The 15744-nt window shown below is 47.8% G+C and overlaps 1 protein-coding gene across 1 annotated transcript in view; it reads right to left on the bottom strand.

Annotated features, from left to right (window-relative positions):
• The window catches only part of GAL3ST3 (galactose-3-O-sulfotransferase 3), a 28592-nt gene extending 16022 nt beyond the window's left edge, over positions 1–12570 (bottom strand). The window contains exon 1 of the mRNA XM_081842999.1: positions 12232–12570. The gene's annotated coding sequence lies outside the window, so the exon portion shown is untranslated. The remainder of the gene's footprint in view (positions 1–12231) is intronic.
• Positions 12571–15744: the final 3174 nt, after the last annotated feature.

Here is a 15744-nt window from a genome sequence, read left to right as displayed (position 1 = left end):
TGCCCCACAAATAACCCAGAGATGCATTTTAAAAAGGACACATTCTACCCATGTAAAAACAGGCAGATTCCCGGACCATCTGCGGGCCAGATTTAGAAGGTGATTGGGCCAGATCCGGCCCCCAGGCCTTAGTTTGCCTACCCATGCACTATTACTTCATCAGTGACATGTTGCAGACGACACCCTCCAAAGACGACAAACCCCAATCTGGAGGGTCCCAAAACACAGCATCAAAATACAGCTGGGTTCGATGATTTGGCTAAGCAGGTTTCCCTAACCCAGGCTCATGGGGTGGTGGTTTTGTTTTCTGCTCCAGACAAACCATGAGCTGCAACCAAGGTTTGCTGTATGCCTGGAAGAGAGGAGACCGAGAGGAGATATGATAGCCTTCTTCAAATATCTCAAGGGCTGACACATGGAAGAGGGAGCAAGCTTGTTTCCTCTTGCTCTGGAGCGTGGGGCTTGATCCAATGGCTTCAAGTTACCAGAAAGGAGATTCTGAGTGAGAGCTGTTCAATATTCCATACTTCTTTCACTTGGCGGTGAGTCCTGGAGGACTTGCTCCCTGCCGTGACGGAGCTACAGAAACGGAGGCTGCTGAAGAGGTCAGAGAGCCAGGTCACTGAGTCTGGGCTTCCATAGCCACCAGCTACCATGAACTACCATTGGCAGGACTGGCAACAACAGCAGCAGATATGTTCTATGCTTACGATAATGTTTTATTCTCTTGCTAATTATGCTGTTTTAAATGTGCATGTTATATTTGTTTTCTCTTCAAAGGTTTAAAGGCTCCCCACCCCCACCCCGGTTAACTTTGCTGCGATAAATGTGCATTCTGTAGCTGACCTCCATTACAACGCTTTCTTTTGAAACAAAATAAAAAAATTCCTTCCAGTAGCACCTTAAAGACCAACTAAGTTAGTTCTAGGTATGAGCTTTCGTGTGCATGCACACTTCTTCAGATACACCTTTCGTGTGCATGCACACGAAAGCTCATACCTAGAACTAACTTAGTTGGTCTTTAAGGTGCTACTGGAAGGAATTTTTTTATTTTGTTTTGACTATGGCAGACCAACACGGCTACCTATCTATAACTGGTTCTTTTGAAACCTTTAAGACAATATTTTAGCTTTCTGTTAATTATGTTGCTTTGAATGTTGACTTCATATTTGACTTTCTTCAGTCATGTTTCATTCTGGATTGTTTCACTTGATGTTTCAATGTCGGCTGTAAATTGCTTTGAACTCTCCCTCCCCCTTAAAAATATAAAATGTAGGGCAGGCAGAAATCCCACAGGTACAGCTTTGCCTGTCAGATCTTCTTCCTGCCAACAAAATGCTGCAACCTGTCCAGTTGCTGTTGAAACAATGCTGACCCCTGCCAAGGAAACAGGACCTATCCTACGTGATTTTGAGTCTGTAGCGCTGCAATTTTCCAAAACGAAGACAATTCCCCTCTCCAGCCCCCTGGGAACAGAGAGGATTTGGGATGTCGACAGAGCACTGAGATTTTGCTGTACCCTTTCCTTCTTCTGCATGCTCCCAGCTCTTGGGAACAAGAATGAATTATCTATCTTTAGAACCCGCTTTGCCCCCTTGAACCGCTTCTCACAGGAAATGAATATATATATATATATATGAATGATGCAACATTCTTATTGTTTCCAGCATGGGTGAGACATCATCCCCAACTGCTGGCCACAGGGAGGCATAATTGCCTTCATTGTATAGCGACTGTTTTTTGCTTACTTCATTCAAAGAACATGCATGGATCCCCACAAGCCACAATTAAGAGGGCGGCAATGAAGACCGGACCTTCTCGTAGCGGGGAAAGGAAAGGTTTCAGAGCTCAGGGTGACTTGGGAGCCCTTTCTCCAGCACGAAGGCGGAAAAGCACTCTTGGCATGGTCAGGGGCACTCCTTTAACCAGAACTTAGACTGAAGCACTGGGGTGGTGGGGGGTGGGACAGATTCCAGAGCCACTCTCTGGGGCACATAATAATACTATCTCTTTAGGCTCATCCAGGCTTTGTATGGCTGTTGCGTCTGCTTCAGGGAACACCATAAAAAGTAGAATCATAGAATCATAGAGTTGGAAGAGACCACAAGGGCCATCGAGTCCAACCCCCTGCCAAGCAGGAAACACCATCAGAGCACTCCTGACATATGGTTGTCAAGCCTCTGCTTAAAGACCTCCAAAGAAGGAGACTCCACCACACTCCTTGGCAGCAAATTCCACTGTCGAACAGCTTTCACTGTCAGGAAGTTCCTCCTAATGTTTAGGTGGAATCTTTTTTCTTGTAGTTTGGAACCATTGCTCCGTGTCCGCTTCTCTGGAGCAGCAGAAAACAACCTTTCTCCCTCCTCTATGTGACATCCTTTTATATATTTGAACCTGGCTATCATATCACCCCTTAACCTCCTCTTCTCCAGGCTAAACATGCCCAGCTCCCTTAGCCGTTCCTCATAAGGCATCGTTTCCAGGCCTTTGACCATTTTGGTTGCCCTCCTCTGGACACGCTCCAGTTTGTCAGTGTCCTTCTTGAACTGTGGTGCCCAGAACTGGACACAGTACTCCAGGTGAGGTCTGACCAGAGCGGAATACAATGGCACTATTACTTCCCTTGATCTAGATCTACTATTAGTAGATCTACTATTCTATTAGTAGATCTACTACTATTAGTAAATCTACTATTACTTCCCTTGATCTACTTCCCTTGATCTAGTAGGATCCCAGAAGGCTGCAGTCAGGTACAGCTCTCGCTCTCTCCCTACCCCAAACACATGTGCCATCCTGCACCCCTGCATGTTTGTCCTTCGTTCTCACTCCACCCCTCTCAATCCGTTCTCCCATAGCAAATGTCAGGCCAGCTGGGGCTAAACTCAGCGGAAGATGTGAAATCTTGCTATGTTTTCCATCGGTGGCGAGGAAACCTCTGGCTCAGCTGAGTTGGGCTCCCCTCCATCTCAAATGCCACCTTAGGGCTCATTGAGGTCCATCCTTGTCCTGAGGGGAGGAGAGAACAAGCTTTCAGAAAGCCCCACCCTACCCCCCCATTGCAACTTTGCCATATTATGATAGGGGAAACCTGTGGCCACCCAGATGTTGCCACAGTACAACTCCCATCATCCCTGGTGTTATGTACTGAAGTTCTCACCCTGGGCCAGCAGGGGGGATACTGTAGATAGTTTTCACTCAGGTCCACATATGCAAATAAGGGATTGAAAGTGAGGTTCAGTGATTGGATAGTTACAAAAAATGGTTACTGTTGCGTTCTAATGGAGCTCTCTATAAGCAGGCTGGCTGAACCCTTCAGTTCAGTTCTGTTCTGGCCTGTGAATAAACAAGAGCTGTTTGAAGAATCGCTGTGTCGTCTGATATGTTCACCCACAATTTAACACCTGAGCATTGGCCAGGCTGACGTAGGAAGGACAAGAGGGAGAGAACTGTCCAAAGAAGGCCATGGAGAGAACCTAAGAAGATTAAGCAGAGCGCAGCTGCTGGATCAGGCCAGTGGCCCGTCACAGTCTTCTCACAGTGGCCAACAAGATGCCTCAAGGCAGGTCCCAAATGCAGGAGACCTTTCCTCCCCACTTGCGATGCCCAGCAACCGATATAAAGAAACCAGAGAGCGAAGGAACAGGTCTCCCTGTTCACTTTTGGATCTGGCCCTTCCCACCACCAGCATGCGGCCCCCAAGACATTATGACACTCAAGGCAATGCCAACTTGGTGCCCTCCAGCTGCTTTGGACTAAAAGTCTGGGGGGGGGCAACAGGGTGGCGATGGCCGCTCAACGTAATGGGCCACTCAAACAGAAACAGACCCCTGATCAGTGTTCAAAACTGATCTGATATCTAAGATAGTTGCCAAATGACTCCTTAAACCAAGGTTGCAATCACAAAAACCAACTAGTTTTATCCAACCCATCTTATATAAGTTTCCTGGGCGTCCAGAACAACACAACATCTCCCTATTACTGCAGGACGAGAGCCCAGAAGTCACATATTCAGTCGCCATATTTTGCGCTGCCATGATAGATACTCAACAAAGAATGGTCTATGCTACAATTCAATCCTAAACTGAAGGCCCATATTGTTAGATCCGCACTTCTGAAGCCCACCCCATATAGCTGTGTTAACTGATCTTTTACTTTTCCTTCTAAATTTTTACTCACTCATTATCTATGCTTAATTAAGTATTCTATGTATATGTTTAAATCTACGTTTGGTTCTTGCTCCTATTTATTTAATAATTATTAGATTCATGCTGTTATGCTATTTATTTAGATGTTTTGCTTATGCTGGTCTATGACTGTAATAAACTACTTGAACTTGAACTTGAACACAAAAACTGAATGTCTAGTTGCCATTCTGGGGCAAGGGGGCTCTAAAGCCTTATTTTTCAAATGATGGACTGACTGTGATTGATTCTCATTTAAACAACTGGCTAGTTCTGAGGACAACCTTCAGCTAGGTTAAGAGTTCTGAGAACTTAAAGAAGAAAAGTCCCTTGATCCAAGGACAGTCAACATATATATTGGCCTCTTCCGACCTCTTTTTCTTAACGGCTCCTGCTCCTGCTCTGACTGCACAGAAAAGGCATTTGGGCTCCCGAAATTCATTCTGATTGTGCAGATAAAATATAACTGATAGAATACTACAGGATGGGGTACTAGTGTGTGAAAACGGTCTAGATCCAATAATCCCCAGGTGGCAGAGACGTCAGGTGCCATCCTGGTGCCCAGGCATCATCACTTGGTTGCGAGTGGCCGAAAGCCAGGTGCAAAATGCGCCTGGCTAATTTCGAACACTGCCCCTGATCCATCCCGTTCCACTGCTAATAGTAGGTGACCCAAAGCTAGAATGGTTTGAAGACCTCCGGAGAAGAGGAGCCCACCTGCCCTCCTAGCTTTCTAGGCCATCGGTTCCACTGGCAATGGACATTTCTCCTGGAACACAAGATGCAGACCTACCCTTTAGACCAACATCAAGGAACATGCCTTTGTCATCATTGACGGGGCAGCCCTTTGGGTATCTGAGGAGGGCTATCCTGTCCCCCTCTCTGCCTTCCGTTCAGCATGCTGAACACACCCGGCTCCTTCACACCTCCCTCAAGGGACGGCCTTTCCATGCCCATCTCCACATTCACTGCCCTCCTCTGAACCGGGTCCAATTAGTCTACGTTCTTTGGAAAGTGCAACACCACAACCTGCCACAGTTTGGCCCTTTGTTCCCTTTGTTTTGCTTCCGTTGGTTCCGCTGTGGCTTCCTTTGTTTTGCCCTTCTCCCCAAAAGACAACAATTATTATTTCTAAAAGAAAATAATAATGCTTGATCGCTCCCCTCCCCACCTCCAAGCACAGTCAGAGACGCAAAAGAGAGAAGGGCTAAACAACTGAGGAGGTGCATATCCAGGGAGAGCACTGCCAAAATTCGCAGGCTAGGAAGAGGGGAGGGGGCCGAAGAGGTATTTTGCATGCAAAGGAGTCAGCGGCAGTGCTGTTGGCTCCAGCTCAACCCAAAATCTGAAGATGACTTCCTGACTAGGCCTTTAAATATACCTGTCATTGTGTTTCTGGCATTTTGAAGTGCTAATTAAAGGTGCTGGACTCCTGCAGAACATCCATTAAGCTGAAGGAATCGGTTGTCTTTAAAAAAAAGAAAGAAAGAAAAAAGTTTGATAGCAGGGATGAAAATACAGTGGTACCTCGGCCTACATACGCTTCAGGTTACAGACTCTGCTAACCCAGAAATAGTGTTTCAGGTTAAGAACTTTGCTTCAGGATAAGAACAGAAATCGTGCTTCACCGGCGTGGCGGCAGCAGGAGGCCCCATTAGCTAAAGTGGTGCTTCAGGTTAAGAACAGACCTCTGGAATGAATTAAGTACTTAACCCGAGGTACCACTGTAAACTGCAAAAAATAAAAAGTGCTCAACTCTTAAAAGACACCCCCAGGAAAGTAATCAGGTTGGGGCACAGCACGGGGCCTTCTTGAGGTTGGTGCCTTAATCATTTAACTAACAATGCAATGTACACCCACCTCAAACACACTAATGCCTGACTCCACTGCCAAGGGTGTTATTTATATCTCAGCCATGGAATGGAATGAAAGGAAGGAAGGAAAAATCACGAAGGAAGAGTATACACGAGTAGCCAACCATTGCAGGAAGAAGGTCAGGCGGGCCAAAACTCAGAATAAGCTCCGGCTTGCCAGAGAGGTTAAAAATGATAATAAAGGTTTCTTCGGCTATGTTCGAAGCAAGAAGAACAAGCAAGTCCCTTGCATGGAGAAATGCTATTGGGTGACAGAGAGAATGCGGAACTGCTCAACACCTACTATGCCTCTGTCTTCACCCAAAAGGAAAGCAATCCCCAGCCTGGAGATAATAGAATAAATAATGCAAAGAGGAAACTGCAACACAAGATGGGAAAATAAATGGCAAGGGAACTTTAAATGAATTCAAATCTCCAGGGCCTGATGAGCTGCACCCCAGGGTACTAAAGGAGCTTGAGGATGTAATCTCAGAGCCTCTGTCTCTAATCTTTGAGAATTCTTGGAAAACAGGTGAGGTTCCTGCAGACTGTAGGCAGGCAAATGTTCTTCCCATCTTCAAAAAGGGGGGAGAAGAAGACCTAGGTAACTACCAACTGGTGAGCTTCACATTGATACCAGGAGAGGTCCTAGAACAGATAATTAAACAGTCGATCTGTGAGCGCTTAGAAAAGGATGCTCTGATTACTAAGACCCAGCATGGGTTTCTCAAAAACAAGTCATGCCAGACAAATCTCATTTCGTCTTTTCATAGAGTTACAAGCTTGGTGGATCAGGGGAATGCTGTGGACATAGTGCATCTTGATTTCAGTAAGGCTTTTGACAAAGTCCCCCGTTATATTCTTGCAGAGAAGCTAGTAAAATGTGGGTTGCATGAGGTAACTGTTAGGTGGATTTGTAGCTGGTTGACTGACCAAGCCCAAAAAATGCTCACTAATAGTTCCTCGCTATCCAAAGGATTCTGTCCTGAGCCTGTTTTTGTTCCACATCTTTGTAAATGACCTTTGAGGAAGGTATTGAAGGAACACTAATCAAATTTGCAAAAGACACCAAATGGAGAGGGGTAGCCAATGCCACTGAAGACAGAATTGGGATTCAAGATGACCTTAACAGATTGGAGAACTGGGCCAAAACATTTCAATAGGGACAAATGTAAGGTTTTACACTTAGGCAGGAATAACCAGATGCACAAACATAAGATGGGGACACCTGGCTTGCCACTAGTACATGTGGAAAGGATCTGGGGGTCTTAGTAGGTCACATGATTAACATGAGTCAACAGTGTGATGCAGCAGCAAAAACAGCTAATGCTATCCTAGGCTGCATCAAAAGAAATATAGTGTCCCAGTCAAGGGGGGGTAATAGTCTTGCTCTGTTCTGCCTTGGTCAAACCACAGCTGGAATACTGCGTCCACTTCTAGGCACCACAATTTAAGAAGGATGTTGACAAGCTGGGTGTGTGCAGAGGAGGGCGAGCAAGATGATCAAGGGTCTGGAAACTAAGCCTTATAAGAAACAGTTGGAGGAATTGGATATGTATAGCCTGGCAAAGAGGAGACTGAGAGGAGATATGATAGACTATTGCCATGTTCAGATTCAACCACATACCAGAAAATTCAGGTTGCATAATTATAGCTACCTAGGCGGTCCTGCACAACAAACCCACTTCCCCCCAAAAATCAGGCTTTTTGTGATAAGGAAAGTGACAGAACACACACACCAAAAAGTGTGGGTTAATATTTGCTTTGATGCAATGTCATCTAACCTCTCTGCAAACAAATCAGGACGAATGCTCAACAAATACATCACTTGGGAGTGCCCAGTGTTAAACCTTTTTAGAGCATTTGCACCAATTTCTTTGCAGAGAGGTTAAATGACAATAAACATCCATCCTGAATGAATTCTAAATTGCTTGCGGGATGTTTATATGTCTTCCTATTAAGCTATTGTTCATCCTGCGCTTTTCCTAACTGCAAAAAGTCTGCTCTTGAAGTCTTTTTCTTGAAGTGGATTTGTTGAACTAGGGCAAACCTAAATTTCTACTACACACCTGATCCCCCCTGCAAAATACAGAGTCTGGAGGAGCCCTGAGAGTCTTGCATGAAAAAAAACCCGCAGGTTGTATCCAATGTTAATCCTGCTCAGAGTAGACACATTGAAATCAATGAGCATTATTAAATTAGGTCCATTATTTGCAATAGGGCTGCTCTGAGTACAACTAAGCTGAATTCAGCGCAAGAGCTCCTTCACACTAGAGGACGTGTGCTGTACCATGAAGGCACTAGATTCAATCTGCAACATCTCCAGTTAAGGGGATCAGGTAGCAGATGATGGGAAGGACCTTTCTCTGTCTGAGATCCCAAAGAGCCGCTGGGAGCAGACAACTTCTCTCCTATGTTCCTACGAATCCAAACTTGAGTCTCTCAGCTGAAGCATACCAGTAAACCCACAAGAATGTAGGGTTGCCACCTGTTTCTTCCTGTCAAGACCCCCATGAATTTCACATCTGTGTGACAGGCAGAAACTCACAGGTATAGCTTTCATCTGTTTTATGCCCATGCCAGCAAGATGTGGCAGCACCCATTGAATTATTGCCTGCTCTGCAGTTGTTAAAGGATACAGGGCCACAGCAAAAACAAGAGACACCTGTCCTGTATGGTTTCAAGTCTGTACCACTGCCTGTCCTAAAGAAAAGTATAATCCCTGGTCAGAGAAGACAAAGCTGTGTGCTGGATGCACACAGAGCGTAGAAGATACTTTGTACCTTCCTAGGTTGAAACACAAATCAAAAACTAAGAATGCTGTGAAGGCATGCTTTCAACAGTGAACAGGGTGATCTGAAGGCCAATGTTGCTAATTGGATTACTAGCCAGATAAGCCTTGTTGAAGGCATTAAATTCTGCCTCCATGCCCCGTCCCCCAAAGGACATAAATCCTATCATTCGTCTGGCCATTCCAGAACCTACCACAGGCTGCATCTGGGCTTGACACAACTGGACAGTCTTTGTCAACTGGAAATTTTGGACCACAGCTCCCATCAGCCACAACCATTGCACTGAATGGCCACAACTGACTGCAGTTCACTGATTTCAAAGAGTCTGCTCTCTGAGTAGGGCTTAAGTTGACCACAACCCAATCTCTTTCCAGGATCCCTTCCTCCAGACATCCCCACCTTTGGAAACAGGTGCTGCGTCTAAGGCATGCATCAGATTAAGCCTTGGGCAGGCTGCTCATCTGCAATGTCAATTTATACGCCCCAAGGCAGATGGAGGAGGCGGGAAAGGGTTTTAAAAACCCTAAAATTCCAGTAAAGAACAGGCTAAGTGCAGGTGTGGCCTGCAGGGGATAGTTTGCAGCTCAATGAAAGAGCACTGGCTCTGCATGCAAAAGGTCCCAGATTCAAGACACCCTGCTGCTTGAAACTTTGAAGAGCTGCTGCCAGTCTTGTAGACAAGACTGAGCTAGATGGTTGGTCTGACTCTACAGAAGGCAGCTTCCTATGTCCCAGTATCAGGCAAGTCCAAGCCACATCAGACAAACCTGCCCACAACATAGTAAAGTTAGAACCCAACCATCAGTAGCTACACAAGCCACTTGGGGAAACCTGGAAGAATTCAGGTGGCAGGGGCACCACCTGAGCATCAAAAGACTTGGCATCATCACACACAACGAGGAAGCACTTCCCAATCAGCCTGAAATAATAATCCAGCCACTAGAAATATTAATCTGGCTGCGGGGAATATTAATCTGCCTCTGGCAAAGAGGAGCAACTGACCCAAATGAAGTCCCTTTTGCCTGTGGGATTATGTGGTGCAATTGGGGTGTGCAGGGGGGGGGGGGATAAAGGATAAAGCTTGTGAATGTGAAGGCACAGGAAGTTCCTGCCTTATTCTGATATAATGATAGGGGCATAGGAAGCTGCCCTAGATAGTCAGATGCTCGGTCCATCTAGGTCAGTACTATCTCTACACCAACTGGAAGTAGGTCTCCAGGTTTCCAGGCAGGAGTCTCTCCCAGCCCAACTCAAAGATGCTAGGGATTGAATTTGGGGCCTCCAATGTGCAAATCATGCACGCTCCTTTTCCTAAAAGCAAACTGAAGATTCCAGTCCTCATTGTTCTTCACAAAGGGCTAATTTAACTAGGAACCTAAGAGGCTGCCATATACTGAGTCAGGCCATTGTGTTTTCCCATCACCTTCCTTACTGCAAATGTTCTATGGGAGGTGGACTAACAGCACCAAATCCACTTCAATTGCACAACCTGAACTGGGCAGAATATCCAGAACAGCGACTGTATTAACACACCTTGGTATTCAGTGATATAGTGCCCATGGGCACGTACGTGCCCATGCACACACACACAAACACACACACACAGAGGCAGTTTAGAAAGCATTTCTTAATGTTTCACTTGAATCCAACTTCTCACAGGATTTGAGATGCTTTGTGTTTCCTATGTTTTGTGGTTAGGGGTGATGGGGGCTGGGAGCCCAGCTAAATCTGGATGGCCACTGGTTCCCTTCATAGGTATACATAAATTTTAAAAAACGACCACCAACAATTAACAAAATGGAACAATTGTAGTGTTACTTATAGACAAGTATACGAAAGGAAAGAAGTAAGTCAGAGCTAGCACAGCAAGAGGAAATCTCTCATCCATCAGGAAATGCAGCTGAGACCAGAGAGGCACTTCAAAACTGGGCAGCAGGTGGACAGAGGGCTTTATCCCTTGTATTAACAGGAGTAACACACTGAAACCAAAGGCCTGGGAATCTCTAAGGCTGAATTTCTCCCCTAGATTCCCCCCCCCACACCCACCCATCACTGCTAGGTTGGATTTCTCTTGAGAAGCCCCTGCATACTCATGATTTGACACAGAGGTTTCTCAGATTTCTCCAGTGTGGTACAGCCACCTCCATTCTGGCAGCTACAAGCAATTTATGTCTCAGATCGTTCTATGCCACAGAGTTATTAACTCCAAATCTGAAACGCCCACCCTTTTAAATAAAAAATGCAATGGCATTCAGTGTCCTGACTCCTAGAGCAAATTTAAGAGGATGTATCCGGTGTGAGGCTGTATCGGGTGCACAGACTGAGAATGGGGGTAGTCAGCTAATACTTCCTCCCCAGGAGTCAGCAGTGACTTATCTGGGTTCACAGTTTTGGGTTCTTTTCCACCCACCACGCTAAGGGTAGTGATGTTACCATTTGCACACACAAAAACCACCAATTCACTTGGGCCCATGCACCCGAATCCCGCCCCCCCGACCAGCCTCACTGCAGCTCCCGTCCAGTTCAATGAGGCATGTGCGGGAAGCTCGTTCCTCGGGTGGATCGGGCCCTACAGAGCAGGTCCCCCCCCCACGTCTCCCCCTCCGCCATCCTTCCTGGTCCACCCCAAATCCACCAACTCACCTCTGCCTCTGGGGCGACAGGGAAGCCTCTGCGCAGGTTTGTGCGTTGAGAAACAGAATCCTAAAAATGTGTCCCCTCCCCCGAACCGCCTCTCAATCCCAGGGAATTCGATTCACAAATCTCTCGCTCCTAACTTATTTTGCAACCGTTGTTACCCTTCCAAACAGCTTTACAGCTAGGAAGCAATCAGGCTAAAATAGTTTTGTTTTTTTTAAATGTAAAAACCAAATCAAGCAAATGAAATCCACAGCGCCCATCTCAAGCATGCTTACTCGAGAGCAAGTCACCTTCCTCTCCAAAGGACCAGATGGCATTTGAAGTATTTGGCTATTTTTTTCTAGAGAGGAAGGAGAGGTCCTCCTTTCTGTCCCCTTCTCCCACCCCCACCCCCAACTCCCTGGAGCTTTCCCCTCGGAGGGAAAGATTCTCACACCACCTTGGCTTTCTGCCCGGGTCACCCTGTTCTCACGTTGAGCCACGCCAATGGAAACGCACTGGGATGCGTGCAGAAAGAAAGGAGGAGAACGCCGTGCCCTCGACCCCCCCCCCACCCTAATAGGAACAACGCCAAAAAGGAGGAGGGGTAAGGAGAAGGGAAAGAGGAAAATCCTTGCATCAAGAAAAGACCCTATGCAATGGCTGGCTGGAGGAGAAAAAAGGGTTCCGGGACAGCGGGGGCCGGATATAGTGCCCCCCTCCCCACGGAAAAGCCAGCTTCTCCACCAGCCCCCGACTGGAGGACACCCCCCGTTCCCGACGCACCTGTCCCCCTCCCGGCGCCCGCGTCGCCGCGGCTCCCGCTCCGGCGCTCCGCCTTGGGGAATGCCTCGGGGGGGCTCGTCCCCCAGCGCCGCATCGCCCGGCCCGGAGCAGCGGCCAAGCCAGCAGCAGCGGCAGCAGCAGCCCTTCCTGGGAGCCGGGCAGAGGGCGCCTTGCGCGCAGCCTACGAGCCGGCGGCGTCCCGGCGCAGCGCCATGATGCGTCTTGGGGAGGCGGAGGACGGGCGCTCGCTCCCCCGACGGCGGCGGCGGAGGCGCGGGGAGAGGAGGACGCGGCGGCGGCGGCGGCAGACCAGCCAGAGGGCGCGTGCGGGCGATGCGGCTCTATACAGTATACACACACACACACATACACACACCCTGGCACGTGTCGCCGGGTGGAGTGTGTGGATGGGGGGGGGGTCGGTTTCCCTAGGCGAAGATCCTGCACGTGCGCGCGCTCCGCGAAGGCGCGTGTTGCGCTTGGCACGCGTGGACGTGCCTGCTGCTGCGCCGCGGGTTGTATCCAACCGAGTTGTGCTCTCAGCAGAGCCGTTGGGATGGCTGGACCGAGGTGAGTCGATGGGTGTCTACTCGGGAGTTTGGCTAACGTGGGCTACAACCCAGGGTTACGTCTTACGTGTGAGTGGCGCCCCCTCTTCCCCCCCCGGCAGTCGCTTGGCCTTTGCTGGGCTTTATGCTCAGCGCGCGCACGCTTCTGCGCCTTTTCCTCTTTGTGTGGACACGTGAGGGCGTGCATGATTCCCCGTCTTCAGAGGAAGAGCTCGGCTCACCGGTGCCCAGTTCCGTCTCCTCCTTTCCATTTCGCCCGGCGACTGGTTCCAGGGCCGAAAAATGGGACAAGCCAAGGCAAGAGGGCTTCACTCCGACGCTCTACTTCTGTTGATGCATCCTAAAATAGCATTAGCTTTTTTTGCTGCTGCATCACACTGTTGACTCGTGTCCAGCTTGTGGGCTACAACATCTCTGGCATCCCCACTTAAAAGGATCCGGAAGGCAGGCAATGGGGAAAGGTCTTTCTCTGCCTGGGACATGCTGGGTATAGGGCTGGGGCAGGGGGCTACCAGTCCCACCTTGGTTTGATGAAGCAGGACTTGTCTTACTCCCTTACTGAGAAGCAAAGTTCAGCTTACAAGCCTATGCATACAACCTGAGAGCTAAACAGCATCATTTACCAGAACTCTGGTGCACTTTCCACATGGCATGAGCATCTTCAGGAGAGACACTCTTAGCCAGATGCTCCCAAGGTTCATCTTAAGGTAAAGGTAAAGGGACCCCTGACTATTAGGTCCAGTCGTGGCCGACTCTGGGGTTGCGGCGCTCATCTTGCTTTATTGGCCGAGGGAGCTGGCATACAGCTTCTGGGTCATGTGGCCAGCATGACTAAGCCGCTTCTGGCGAACCAGAGCAGCACACAGAAACACCGTTTACCTTCCCGCCGGAGCGGTACTTATTTATCTACTTGCACTTTGATGTGCTTTTGAACTGCTAGGTTGGCAGGAGCTGGGACCGAGCAACGGGAGCTCACCCCGTGGCGGGGATTCGAACCGCTGACCTTCTGATTGGCAAGTCCTAGGCTCTGTGGTTTAACCCACAGCACCACCCGCGTCCCTAAGGTTAATCTCACAGCTAAACCAGGGCCTTTAGTGTGCTGGTACCTGCCCTTTGGAATGCACCCCCAACACACATCAGGGTGCACCTTCAACCAATGGGGCAAGTGGGGCCTTGCCCCACCAACCTGTCTTTCCTCTGCCAGATTTCCACCCCTCCCCCCACTTGCCTACCTTCTTACTTACAACCAGTTAGGGTGGCTCTGTCCTGCCATTAACTCTGGCCCCATCTACTGTTGGTCTTCCTGAATTTTGCCCCTGCTAGTCCCAGCCAATGAGCACCAGCCGCTCCTGGTCTTGGCATTTAACAGCCTGCGGAAAACTCACCTGATCTCACAGCAGGCTTTCCCAGAAGAATGATCTAGCTGTGTTGATGTATTTGTTACAAGTATGTGTCTGAACGCACAGGTGTGCCCGGCACTCGTGTATTCATACACACACCGCAAAGATATTTTGCTAGAGTGATGGGGTTTGTCCATTAGGAATATGTGTTTACTCTCACACTTAACCTTCTGCCCACAAAAAGTTCTTACACCAGAGGAATAAAGGAAGCTTGGCTTATTACATGTAATGAAGGTAAAAGGGTTATGTTCCAGGTAAGGCTGGGTGATATGTCAACATATTGTCCAAAACCAGTTTGAAGTCCATATTGTGATGTTGGTTTCATAGTTTCTGACCTGGCAATGTATGGCAAATGATGATGTATGCAAAAATCGCAATGTGGGGGGAAACCGTGAAGCCATCCAGTGCCTCTACATAGCTCCATCCTTGTTTCATACATGGTGATATATCCATATATTGCGATGTTTAGCTGGTGATATATCAGATTGAAAAGTAGATCTCAGCCAGGCGCAGTTCCAGGTTATTGCTCACATTGGCAGAGTGTGCATAAGCCTGCGCTGTTGTGCCCCTGTCTCATGTCCTGTTCTGGATCCGTGCATGGTCACACATTCATGAGTTGCTTGTATAAATGCTGCTTCATGCAGCAAAATTACAATTTGAGCAAGCAATGGATCCTTCAATACAGGCACACTTTGATCCCTGATTATTCTCAAAATCCTACAGAGAATGAAAATTTTGCTGCAGAACTCAAGAAATGGAGGTGGGGCGGGGGGAGGAAGTGTATACCTGTCCTGAAGGAGAAGCAGGTATGGATTCCTTGATGCCACCAAGCAGAATTCTCCACGGAGTTTTGAGAGCCATCTAACCTTTGAAAATCTAGGGCTTTTGTACCATTTTTGCCCATGCGTTCAAATAGAGAAGGGAGGGGGCTTTGAGATGACCAATTCCTATAATTCCAATAGCCCTGTGGTTCTGTTGAATTTATCCCAGAGTTTCCTGCCTTATCTCCACTTTCCCCATAATTCACAGTGAATGATGACTAAACTGGCTGCCTTGTCTGCCTCCTGCCTCAAAGTTATCCCACCATTATCTTGACGGCCTCCATTCAAGTGTTAAGTCAATTTTAATGGTAGCTAGGTTAACATGCGCTGATCCTTATACAAACAAGGATGTCTCCTGGATGCCTTGCAGGACCTGTTCTTGACAGTTAAGACATAATGGAGGGTCTCCTGTCATACGAAGTTATGTCAAACTTTTTACTCATGCCGTGATCTACAGTAATAAACCAAAGTTCAAATTGACACACTGCCTGTTCACATATTTGATTTGGATATCTTTTTATGGGTCTTGTACTTCATTTATGAATGTAATTTGACGGCTGGTTTTCTACTGTTTACTGCCATTATTATTATTTTTCTTAATTCTTGGATGAGAAGCAAGCAGTTAAGTTTCCTACAGTGCTGCAGCTCTTGCCACCGCAAGATTGTGCTCCTACACGATAGGGAGGAGGGTGGGCTTTCCTGCCCCCAGCAGTCCAGCTGCCC

This window comes from Podarcis erhardii (assembly GCF_964252035.2).
Source record: "Podarcis erhardii genome assembly, chromosome: 15".
Lineage (NCBI taxonomy): Eukaryota > Metazoa > Chordata > Lepidosauria > Squamata > Lacertidae > Podarcis > Podarcis erhardii.
The sequence above is the reverse complement of the archived record's forward strand: the minus strand, read 5'-3'. Positions and strand labels throughout refer to the sequence as shown.